Source organism: Sceloporus undulatus, chromosome 5 (assembly GCF_019175285.1).
Source record: "Sceloporus undulatus isolate JIND9_A2432 ecotype Alabama chromosome 5, SceUnd_v1.1, whole genome shotgun sequence".
NCBI lineage: Eukaryota > Metazoa > Chordata > Lepidosauria > Squamata > Phrynosomatidae > Sceloporus > Sceloporus undulatus.
The window spans coordinates 103,814,049-103,826,114 of NC_056526.1; the positions used below are offsets into that span (position 1 = coordinate 103,814,049).

The following is a 12,066-nucleotide window of genomic DNA, read 5'->3' on the forward strand; positions in this document are numbered from 1 at the left end:
TCAACCTTCGGTCCATGAGAAATTTCAAAATGCCCTCCATATTGAGCAGGAATTTATATTTATAGGAGTATTTTTAAGCTTTTATTGAATGTTTCCTAAATTTTTTCCCCTTGAAGACCCTAGCTTTTGTGGTGCCTTGGCCTTCTTTGCAGTGAGGACATCCATTCTGTGGGGATATTGCAGGGATCATATTGACTTAGAATGCCAGATATGGGGTTGCTTTTTTCATATAAAGCACCTTCAAGATGATTTTTTAACATTTTTACTGTAAAGTTGTTGTTGTTGTTGTTATGTGAGATGCCTTGAGTCCCTTTTTTGGGAGAAAGGCAGCATAAAAATGAAAAATGAGTAAGATTTTTCTGGACTGAAAAGCAGGGTAGAAATTAAGGAAGGCAGTAAGGCCTGGATTTCTTGCACTGATTAGCAGCAGTTCATGCAAAAGTGAGCTGATTTACAGTGAAATAAACAGGCTTTGTCTCTCTTGAAAGCACAAGAAGTATGAAGTGAGCATCTTGAAGTCTTCTTCAGCTGTTTTCTCTTTGTATCAGCCTTTGAATTTATCAAGAAGATTAATTCTTATCTCTTGTGGCCTATCTCCAAAGACTGTTTATCACATCACATGTGTTAATTAGTTTATCAGTACAAAGAATATTTGTTTTCACCTGACTATTGTTTGTTAATGGTCACTGTTAAGTAAATATGTATTAATCTTGAATGAAATTGGATTAAACTCAGTATTGATTGGACAAAGACTTTTTAATCACCATACATTATTATCCACAATGAGTGTCTTGTTCACTTCTCATCTGTTAAGATCATTACTTGTTAGTACTGTACCTTCTGCATTTTCATTCCCCTGCCTATTCCTCCAAACATAGATGTTTATAAATATCTGACAATTTGTTCTATGTTCCATGCATCTAATGAAGTGGTCCATTAAAACATGTCCAATAAAACTTACTCGTCTTTAAGGCACCACAACACTGTGGCTGCATCTGCACTGCAGAAATAATCCAGTATGACACCACTTTAACTACCATGGCTCAAGGCTATGGAATTCTGGGAAGTGTACAGTGGGCCCTTGGTATCTGCTGGGTTTTGGTTCCAGGACCCTCGCTCACCTGGTAGATACCAAAATCCATGGATTTTCAAGTCCCGTTAAATACAATGGTGTAGTGACATGGTGCCCCTTATACAAAATGGCAAAATCAAGGTTTGCTTTTTGGGGGGATTTATATCATTTGGGAATATTTTCAAGCTGTGGATGATGAATCCGTGGATATGGAGGGCCAACTGTATTATGCAGATAGGGGTGTATGTGTATGTGTATTGCATTTCAGTTGTCTCTGGTTTTGGTGACTGCAGTTTCCTGTGTGTGCAAAATCCTGTCTGCAAAGTCAACATACTATTCAACAGATGAAGCAGGCTACCATTCACAAAAGCCTGCACCAAATTAGTCTTTAAGGTGCCATAATACTTTTGTTGTTAAAATAATGCTGTTTCACAGCCAGTTCACACTTTAGCCAGTTTCTTGGATTCAATAAGGAAATGATAGTTTATCACACGAAGGAGATCAAGAGGTTATCCCAAAAATTCCTGAAAAAATGCATAAGTACATGACACAATTTCAGACGATGTCGCACAAAGACTGCAGTTAAACCAGACATAACGTAGAATTAACCTACATGTTTTTAACTTCGGAACCGTAGCGAAAATGCATTTTCGAATTCGCTTTATTTGCAAAATTGCGATGGTATGATCGGCAAATTCACATTATCTTTGTGATAACCCTCGTTTTTCTTGTTCTTCTGGTTTTCCCATGGTTCTGTGGGGTGGGATTCCTGCCGGTGGAGCCTTGGAAAAAGAGCTGCTGCCTCCCCACTCAAGATCGTGTCTGGTTTTGAAAAGGAGGTTAGGCACAGCATTACCCATTCCTCTGGGAGATATCATTTGGTGGGACTTGATGCTGGCTGGCAGAATGCGTGGGAGCATGTTTTGGTTTCTGAAACTATATATTTACTGTACCAGCACTATGTATACGTGTATCTTTCCATGCACATACACACACACACACGAAGACAGATAGTGTAATAGGGAGATAGATAAAGGCACCTTTATATGTCTCCAAGCTACTCACAATCCTGGCATAGATTGCCTTGTTGGGGTGGAAGGAAGACCCCATAATGATCTCTAGGTGCCTGCTCCTTCCCAAAAGCCCTATGAGGCACGGGACCTCAGGGGCAGTCCAAAGTCCCCACTTCCTAGCCGTCACAAAAGGAGGCAGAAGCTCCATGATTTCCAGCTGTGGGATGACTCCCCCTACCCTCCATTTGTGGACATGCGCAGTACATGCAATTCTCCTTTATTTCTACTTTATCTCCACTGTAAACATCACTGAGTATGAAATGCAACTTCAGTTTTCCCCCTATTTTGACATTATTATGCGCAGAATGCAAATGCGTGTGATCCTCATTTGCGAAATTTCCCCCTTTATTTGCAGGATGTTTTAATTTTGCTTTTATTTCTCTTTAATACCAAAAATAGCTCCAGTGTGATAAACTCCTGTGACAATAGCACTGCTACCCTGTTTGACTACATTAACCGAGCAATCATCTTGGAAGTGGATGTATTTTAAAGTGACACAGAACATACTCAGGGATGTTGCAAAATGGTGACTAGGTCACTTGCTTTTTGTATCTACTTTGACTTGAAAGACAAAGACTTAAACAAAATCAAAGAAAAATATGTGATGTTTGCTTGTTCATTATGTATTATTTTTACAAATATTGATCTATCGGTTCAAAAAATCAAAGTGATATATACACACACACACACACACACACACAGAGGAACATAAAATATATACAAGTACACATTGCAGAAATTAACACATATTCTTTGTTGTCCATGCAACAGATATTAGCTTGGCCCAAAGAGGGAACCTTGTGTTGGGTAAAATGTCTTTTTAAGATGTTATAAAATAATTATATGGCTATAAATGGTGAGGAACACCAGGTGTCAATCCTTAGTTGTTAGTAATGTATATGGACTCTGAAACCCAGAGCAGGTGTAGGTTGGAGATAGTAGATTGGACAGACGAATTGCTGTGTTACCTTGGAGAGTGCGGATTGTAAATATATCAGACAAGTGTATGTTTACAGAAGTCAGAGCTTTTGTTGTATATATTGTACATATTGCAACAGGAAGTAAAAGCCTCCAAGGACTTTGGAAGGAGTCAACTGTGTCTGTGCCTCATTTCAGGTTGGTCAATGCCTGGTTTCCAAATACTGCAATACTGTACTGCATACTGAGTTGTTTTTCTACACTCTGCTGTGTGTGAGCTACTGTTGAGGTCAAGCACCTCTGTTTGGGTCTAGTTTTTGTTTGTTTTTGTCACTGCACACCTATGCCAACACTTTGCATATAGAAGTACCGGTATATTTTTAAATGCATCTAAAACTAAGACCCTTTCCTGCGTGTAAAGGAGAGTTATCTCAGGTGAGAACATTATCTTGAAGTACATACATAAATACACTCACTTGGCCCCATGTGGCTCCTGTTGACTTTTGTGTCCAAAGCAGAGATCAGGAAAAAAAATACTTGGTTGGACTACAAATCCCTGTGAAAGGATTAACTTCAAGGTAGCCAATCACAGTTTAGAGTGATTATGAAAGGGGGGCAGCAGGGATCCGAAAGTATAAAAAGCAGGAATATGTGGAAGTCTAAACAGATTGACAGCTGGATGAGTCAATGGGGAGTGAATGTGTACACGTTGCCTGAATTAATTAAAGGACAAGGTCTGATATAACTCTGGGTGAGTATCATTATATGCCTGGAACTAAGTATTGGAAAGGATCCAGCATGTTGTAGTGGTTTTGAGCGTTGGGTTAGGGCTCTGCAGGCCAGGGTTCGGATCCCAGCTGGCCAGAGAAACCCACCGGATGACCTTAGGTAAGTCACACATTCTCAGCCTCAAGGGATGGCAATGGCAAGCCCCCTCTGAAGAAACTTGCCAAGTTAACCCCATGATAAATTCACCTTAGGGTCGCCATAAGTAAAAAATGACTTGAAGGCAGACAACAACAACAAGTACTGGAACTTGTTAAAGCATTTACTATTCTGCAGGATATAATAAACCACTTTAATTCTCTCTTTGTAAACCTGGACTCTCAGTCTGCCTTCTTTCTCCATGAATTGTGCTTACCATAAAGAACTCAAAGCTAACACACAAACTTGTCCACACTAAGAGGTCACCTTGAGACCCAGTAACTCAATCCAGAAAAGAAGACAATTGGGGGAGCATGGGAATGGTGAGTAACAGGATCCCTAGGAGTTGGAGCTATGGGGTCAATCTGAGAGAAAGGATCCATTACAGTCCCATATTTTTCCATAGGCAGTGTTTGCAAAAGAGTTGAACAGAGCTAGGAAAAATTTTCAGAGACTGAAAAAAAAACCATGCTTAACATATTAAGCATGATGACATGCCTCCCCTCTCATGACATCACCAAAGGGTGGTTATACGTTTCATGTTCAGGTGTACTCCCCTTTTCCTGGCTTTTTGGTGCATCAGCACAGCACTGCACACCTACAACTTCTCTGAGATGAGACAAAGAAACCTATCACTGGGTGAGAATAGAGAGACCAAAGTTTAAACATGAAACTTGCTCCTCCCACGGTGCTTCTTGGTCTGAGATTTGTCTCCTTATCTGGAGATCCAGAGAAACAATGCAGGTCCCTGAGACGTTGCCCAGTACTGTACCCTGAGTCTACAACGGTATAGGATTTTGTGTAATGTGAAGTCGAAGGCTTTCATGGCCGGCATCCATGGCTTTTTGTGGATTTTTCAGGCTATGTGGCCATGTTCTAGAAGAGTTTCTTCCTGATGTTTCGGCAGCATCAGTGGCTGGCATCTTCAGAGAATGCTTTGCCTGGAAAAAGTTGGGTGTATATATACTGTGTGAGCCTGGGGATGCAGGAGTGATTTGCATGTGTATTGTTCTGTGCTGATGGCTGGCCTCAGGCTGGGAGGCTAATGCAAAAGAGGATTAATGTCTGCTGATTGGTGAACATTATCTGCTGGGAAAGCCCCTGACTCTGAATGGTTTCCCATTTGCATTTGCTTACACGGTTTTGTGTAAGTCTGCTACATCCTTGGTTAATGGTCCAAGTGATGCCTCTGCCCCATTTTGCCTCATAGGGACTAATGGGGTGCGCACCCATGGCGTGCACGCACTGTCACGTGCACAAGCCCCATTCATTTAAATGGGTCTCGAGCATACGCGGAATTTGCTTTACACGGGGGAGTCTGGAACGGATCCCCCATGTAAAGCAAGGGCACACTGTACAAACTAAAATAAATCTATTTATGACCCCATGGACCAAAAGATGCAGGTAAGAGTTAAAAAGTTAAAATAAGCAAGCATACACTATCAACTAAATCTAAAATTCCTGCCCAGGACAGGATCGGACAAAAAGGGAGGGGAGAGAGACAAAAGGTGCAGGTGCTCCCAAGAGATGTTAGGGGGCCTCCTACCCTTCCTCTTTATCCCTCCTTTTGAAACAGCGGCAGGAGTGGAGGAGCCAGGCTTTTATAGGACTTTTGCCCACGCTGAGGGAACCGCTGGAGTGTAGGAGTGAGGACTGGGCCGAGTGCTCTCCCACCTCCGCCCATGCCGCCCATGCCTCGCTGCTGATCCTGGGAAGGAGGGGGCCTGGAGCTGTTAAAGGGCCTCCTGCTCTGTCTCCTTTTCCTCCTGTCTGGGTCCCATTATTATTATTATTATTATTATTATTATTATTATTATTATTATTTGTTCAGAGGGGGTTGACGTTGCCATCTTCTGAGGCTGAGAGTGTGATCCAAGGTCACTCAGTGGGTTTCAATGGCCAAGCTGGGATTCAAACCCTAGCCTCCAGAGTCATACATTGTCCAGTGCTGAAACCACTACACCATGCTGTCTCTGGTGTAAAGTCCATTTTCATGTGGAAAAGATCTCTCTCAGCTCTGTTATTAAGCTATGAATAAATTTAACAATCTGCAGGCAAAGCGGCATTGTGTTCACAAGCTGTGTCTGCTTTTGAGGTCACAATTGCTACTAATTCTCTCCTCAGTCTTTGGGAGTTCAGTTGTAACCTTACTTGTAAGCTAGTGTTTTTATGTTGAGTTTTTCACAGTTTGAAGGACCATGCTAATGTTCTTAAGAGCTAGAGTGTGGTGTACTGATTTGAGTGCTGGACTACAACTTTGGAAACCAGGGTTCGAATCCATACTCAGCCATGGAAACCCTCTGGTGATTTTGGAAAAGTTAAAATGGTGAAAGGTCTGGAAACCATGCCCTATGAGGAACGCCTTAGGGAGCTGGGTATGTTTAGCCTGGAGAAAAGAAGGTTAAGAGGTGATATGATAGCCCTATTTAAATATTTGAAGGGATGTCATATTGAGGAGGGAGCAAGCTTGTTTTCTGCTGCTCCAGAGACTAGGACCCGGAGCAATGGATGCAAGCTGCAGGAAAAGAGATTCCAGCTCAACATTAGGAGGAACTTCCTGACAGTAAGGGCTGTTTGACAGTGGAACACACTTCCTTGGAGTGTAGCCGAGTCTCCCTCCTTGGAGGTCTTCAAACGGAGGCTGGATGGCCATCTGTCGGGGATGCTTTGATCTGGATTTCCTGCATGGCAGGGGGTTGGACTGGATGGCCTTTGCGGTCTCTTCCAACTCTATGATTCTATGATACACTTTCTCAGTCTGACTGGAAGGCAATAAGTTCACCTTAGAGTCATCATAAGTCTTGAATGATGTGAAGGCACTCAGCAACAACTAGATTTCTTAATATGATTTTAATTGCACATTTGTAATTCCAGCATGTGTAATTCTAGCATGTATTTTTATTTTCAAATTAATTCACTACATATATAACTTAAGAACTCTCCTTGAACTTTAATACACAAATATCCACAGCTGTATTTTGTTTGTCTTTTATAGAGTGAATATGGAAGCACCCACAGATTCCATTTGAAGAAGATGAGTACAAACCAGCCAGCCTTGCTTTTCTGGTCCTTCAGATTTCAGGTGATTACTTCTCAGGAGCATCAATATTATAATTATGTCCTCTCAGTAATTATTCTTATTAACTGTTAATTAGGCAAGTATACAAGCTATGCATACTGAAGTACAAATTCCCTTGTTTAATTATTAAAAATTAATAAGTTTCTTATATTGAATATAAGAATAGCAACTGAAGAAAGGTTTGGAAAATGCAATTATCTTAATTAGTTTAAGCTGTTGGGATACACTGTTCAAATTTATATAACCATGTAAATGCAGATGTTTAACTGACATATAGCGTATGTTATGTTTACATCTACTATTGTTCTTTTTTTAAAATTGCAATAAAATGATTGGAAAATGTGTAGCCACATTTGAGGTATGTTTCTCATTTATTTTCATTTCTACCTAGAAACTGTGGGAAATGTTGCTAATATGTAATTGTACCCACTTGTTTAAAAGAAATAAATAAAAACCTGTGCAAGGACACAATTTCAATTTTTTTTAAAATTTCTCTATTTTTAATGAAATTGCTAGAGTTCCTGTGAAATATATTTTCCAAGCCATAAAAAATGTCCTTTCATTATACTATTTGCCCAGTCTGAAGGGTTTCAGAAAATAGGGTCTTTGTGTTCTGCTGAAATTAATCTCCACCCTCCCTACTTATCCTCATCTCTTCCCTTCCGAACTGAAGTCTGATGGTCAAAAAGTACTTTAATATCCATTTCCTGTCATTTCCACACAGCAGAGGTGAGCAGCTGTCATGGGTTAGGGCGAAGGCCACATTGTCGCTGTAGAGGACCTTGGAAGACCACCCTTCCCCAATACCCCACCAGGTTGTAGGAAGCCTATTTCATTGTTTCCCCCCTCTATGGGGCATTTTAGGCCCAGAAGAGGCCCTTTCCCAAAAAGTCATTACCTGGATGTCAATGGCCCAGGAGACCAAAACATTATCCCCAGATCATTTAGGAGCATGGTGTGTGTGTTGGGCCTAGTGACTACCAAAAAACAAAACAAACAAAAAAAGCAACCAGCTCCAAGAGGCTGCGTGTAGTCTGGGCCTCAGTTTCCCCACCCTGCTACCTGCTCCAGTACACAGTCAGGTCTGTAATAATGAAAAAGTAAGGTACAAAGTAGTCCCTACTAATTCTTACAAAATACCATTGTAAATAACTTCCCATTTTGGCAGAGACAGTACTGACTAAGGCTCTGTCATCCCAGGTGTTTTTTCATAGAATCATAGAGTTGGAAGGGACCACAAGGGCCATCCAGTGCCACCCCCTGCCATGCAGGAACTCTCAATCAAAGCATCCCTGACAGATGGCCATCCAGCCTCTGTTTAAAGACCTCCAAGGATGGAGACACCACTACACTCTGAGGAAGAGTGTTCCACTGTCGAACAGCCCTTACTGTCAGGAAGTTCCTCCTAAGTTCCATCAGGCCCGAAGAGGAAGAGCCCTCCCCTCCCTCCTTCCAACTGTCATCTTCTGGCTTGGGAGGGAGTGAAAGGACAGGCCCAACGCCATTGGGCCCGACTTCGATTAAGAAGCAGAGCCCTCCCTCCAGTCCATCTGCCTTGGTCCAGGCCTTAGAGGGAGAGAAGAATGCTGGACCTGATCCCTTCTTCCCCACCATTCTCCATTCTCCTTTTGTGTCGTGTCTTTTTAGATCGTAAGCCTGAGGGCAGGGAACCGTCTGTTATCCCCTCTGTTGTAAGCCACCCGGATTCCCAGTGATTGGGTGGCATATAAATAAATCCTATTATTATTATTATTATTATTATTATTATTATTATTGAGGTGGAATCTCTTTGCATCCATTGTTCCGGGTCCTAGTCTCTGGAGCAGCAGAAAACAAGCTTACTCCCTCATCAATATGACATCCCTTCAAGTATTTAAACAGGGCTGTCATATCACCTCTTAACCTTCTCTTCTCCAGGCTAAACATCCCCAGCTCCCTAAGGCCTTCCTCATAGGGCATGGTTTCCAGACTGCTTTTAAAAGGTCCAAGTTTCTCTCTCATCATCCCACTTCCCCCTTTTGTCTTTACTTTACTTAAGCTGCCTGCTGCAAACTTGAGTTCAAAGTGCAAAAGTAGTTTGACTCAGTTGTACACAGAGAGGAGAGGAAAGGAGCTGTGAACTGAGGGTTGGCATCTTGTCCTTCCCAGGAGGCTCAGACGAAATTGCTTTAGCCTCTCTAACTTGTCTGTTCTTCTACACTAATAATTTTTGTCATCTTGACTACAATCTAGTGGTGCATGGACAAGTGTGTCTCGGTTTTTATCTGGAAAATGTTTGAAGGTATCTTTATATTTATTCCTATTTATGTAAGCTGTCTGCAGGTTATCAGATGTTCAGTTCTTTATTGAGACCTAATGCTTATTTACATCTGACTTCCCTAATAAAAGACTGGCAAGACTTCTTCCTGGGCTACCTATGTAGGTAGATGTGTTCTCTACTCCACCCTCTTAATGTTATTAGAGCCAAGGATTTATTCTTTCATTATTTTAAGCACTGGTTAGCAAAGTATTATCTGATGCTCCTTGGGCAAGTGATTAGTTGTTTCTAGTTCATGCTTATTCTTGAATTTTGGGGAGGTGGGAGGGTTTGTTCCATGGGACCAGTGGGCTCAGTCATAGGGCCTTCCTTCATTAGTAGGATGTTGGCTGTATTAACAATTAAACATTAATTGTTTAATTTTTTTTTGTATTTCTCATATTTTATACTGTTTTAACTTGGACTCCCTGTACCGGGAGGAAGGTGGGATATAAATAAACAGAATCATCATCATCATCATCATCATCATCATCATCAAGTCTTAGTTGAAACATACCCATGACAGGGTGAGGAAGAACAGATCTGCAATTGGAATTCATTGCTATAAACAGCAAACCTCAAGAGTAGAATTAAAGTTATGCTGGGAAGTTCTTTGTAATGCTTCTTGAGTTTATCTCCCTGGAACTATAGGGGGAATTTCTTGGGGAAACTTCACTTGCTTTGATTGTTCATCAGCCTGATTTAATTACTGTCAAGAAATGATGTTGACTGATGATAAAGAAATTATATTATCTGAATTTGATAGTGTTATTCTTTAGTTCTGTATGTAATTTTATCATTTTTAATATATGTTTGCCATTTTCAGGACCTGAAAACTAAAACTCATAATATAAACTGAGTGTATTATTGTGGTTAATAAGTCTTTAATCTCTTTACTTTCCCTTCTTCTAGGAGAGTTCTATGCATCACTAAGGATAGGTTGACCTAATAAAAATGTTAGTGTATTCACTAACTGCGCTGGGCAGGACACGTTTCTAGGATGAAGGACCACCGCCTCCCCAAAATAGTATTCTACGGTGAGCTCGCCACGGGTCAGCGTAAGAGGGGCGCCCCAAAGAAGAGATACAAGGACACCCTGAAACAACATCTCAGGCTTGGCCAGATAGATCACCAACCATGGTCCTCCCTGGCCTCGCATCGGGAGGCATGGAGATGCACTATCCATGACGCTGCAGCCTTCTTTGAAAGCTCATGCCGAACGAGCCTCGAAGAGAAACGACAACGCAGAAAGTACCGCAACCTGGAAACATCACCCAAGGAGACTTTCTGTTGTGCTTTCTGCAACCGGACCTGTTTATCCCGAATTGGCCTTTTTAGTCACCAACGTGCTTGTACAAAGCGCGGGATGCGTCCTTCCTGAATCTTCGTTCGCGAAGCAAAGCCAGAGAGAGAGAGAGAGAGAGTATTCAACACTAATTTTATATTTACTGAGAAACTAATGAGCTTGATATAAACAATATTTTTGGGACAAAATGACCAAACCATCTGAAAGGCATGTAATACAAGGTTTTGTTTACAAGAAACAAACATTGTTAACTTTCCTAATTCATAAACATATCTAGGTATATTATCGTAATACCTGCATTTCATAGTGTGAACACAGATTACTTGGGTTTATCAATGGCTGCTAGCCATGTAGTTGAGTTGTAGCTCCTTGTTCAGAAGCAATACACTGGGCAGGTCTAGCAGTTGGGATTGTCAGGCATCTAACAAGGCCCACGCCTTTTTTTAAATTACAGTACCAATACTGTTTCTATGGTTGTGGTTGGCATCACATTCTGTACTGCTAAGATTGTGTAGTAAGTGATGCTATTTTTTTTATCTTTTATCTCAGTATGTACTCTGCAGTGGAAACACTCTGTGCAAAAATCTAATCTAATATGATGTCTGTCTGGAGAAGTCCAAGCGGATTTTTTTCTGAAGCATTGAGAAGATGTGTGTTGTGTGTCAATACTGTATTATCTTCCAGAGATGGGCTGGGAAAGTGATAGTCTTCTGTTGCATAGATGAGTGTCAGTGTGCGTCTGTTGCATCAGTCTCATACTGGTAGCAAGCATTCTTTTAGACAGCAGGGGGCAGGGAGGAAGCGTCTAGATCTAATCATACAACCCCAAATACTAGGAATCTTCTGTAACTAGAGAGAAGATATAGGGAATGATATAAAATTGCTTATTATGAAAGTATTAGGCACCAGGTCATATCGGATATTAGAAGCTCATCATAATCAAGCCTTGGTAGTGCTAGGATGAGGGACCAACAAGGAACACTAGGCATTGTAGGCTAAATTCAATGGAAGGCAATGGCAAATCACGTCTGAGTATTCCTTGTCTAAGAAAACCCCATAAAATTCATGGGGTCACCATAACTTAGCTGGTGACCAGACGGTGCATGAACATACACACATGAATTAATTGTTTAGAAAATAATGTGGTAAATGGAACAATTCACAACCTCTATCCACATAGAAGTTGTGTGGCTGGCTACTGAAAGGTCTGGAAGCAGCAAAGTCAGATAAACAAAATGGATATACAGTTGTCCCTCCATATGTACGTACTTGAAGTCCATGGTCTCGCTCTTTGTGGGAGGGACGAGCTGCTATCTTTAAAATGGGCACGTATGGCCCCGCACATGCTCCATGGGCACATGCGGCATTATTCTCTATGGGGCTCACATATGAGCAAGA

The 12,066-nt window shown here is 41.3% G+C and overlaps 1 long non-coding RNA gene across 1 annotated transcript; it reads left to right on the plus strand.

The window, feature by feature from the left end:
* Positions 1-3,736: 3,736 nt before the first annotated feature.
* Positions 3,737-10,456, plus strand: LOC121931937. Its single transcript, XR_006104231.1, has 3 exons — positions 3,737-3,814; positions 6,983-7,069; positions 10,275-10,456. It is a non-coding gene; the product is annotated as an uncharacterized LOC121931937 (long non-coding RNA).
* The last annotated feature ends 1,610 nt before the right edge of the window (positions 10,457-12,066 follow it).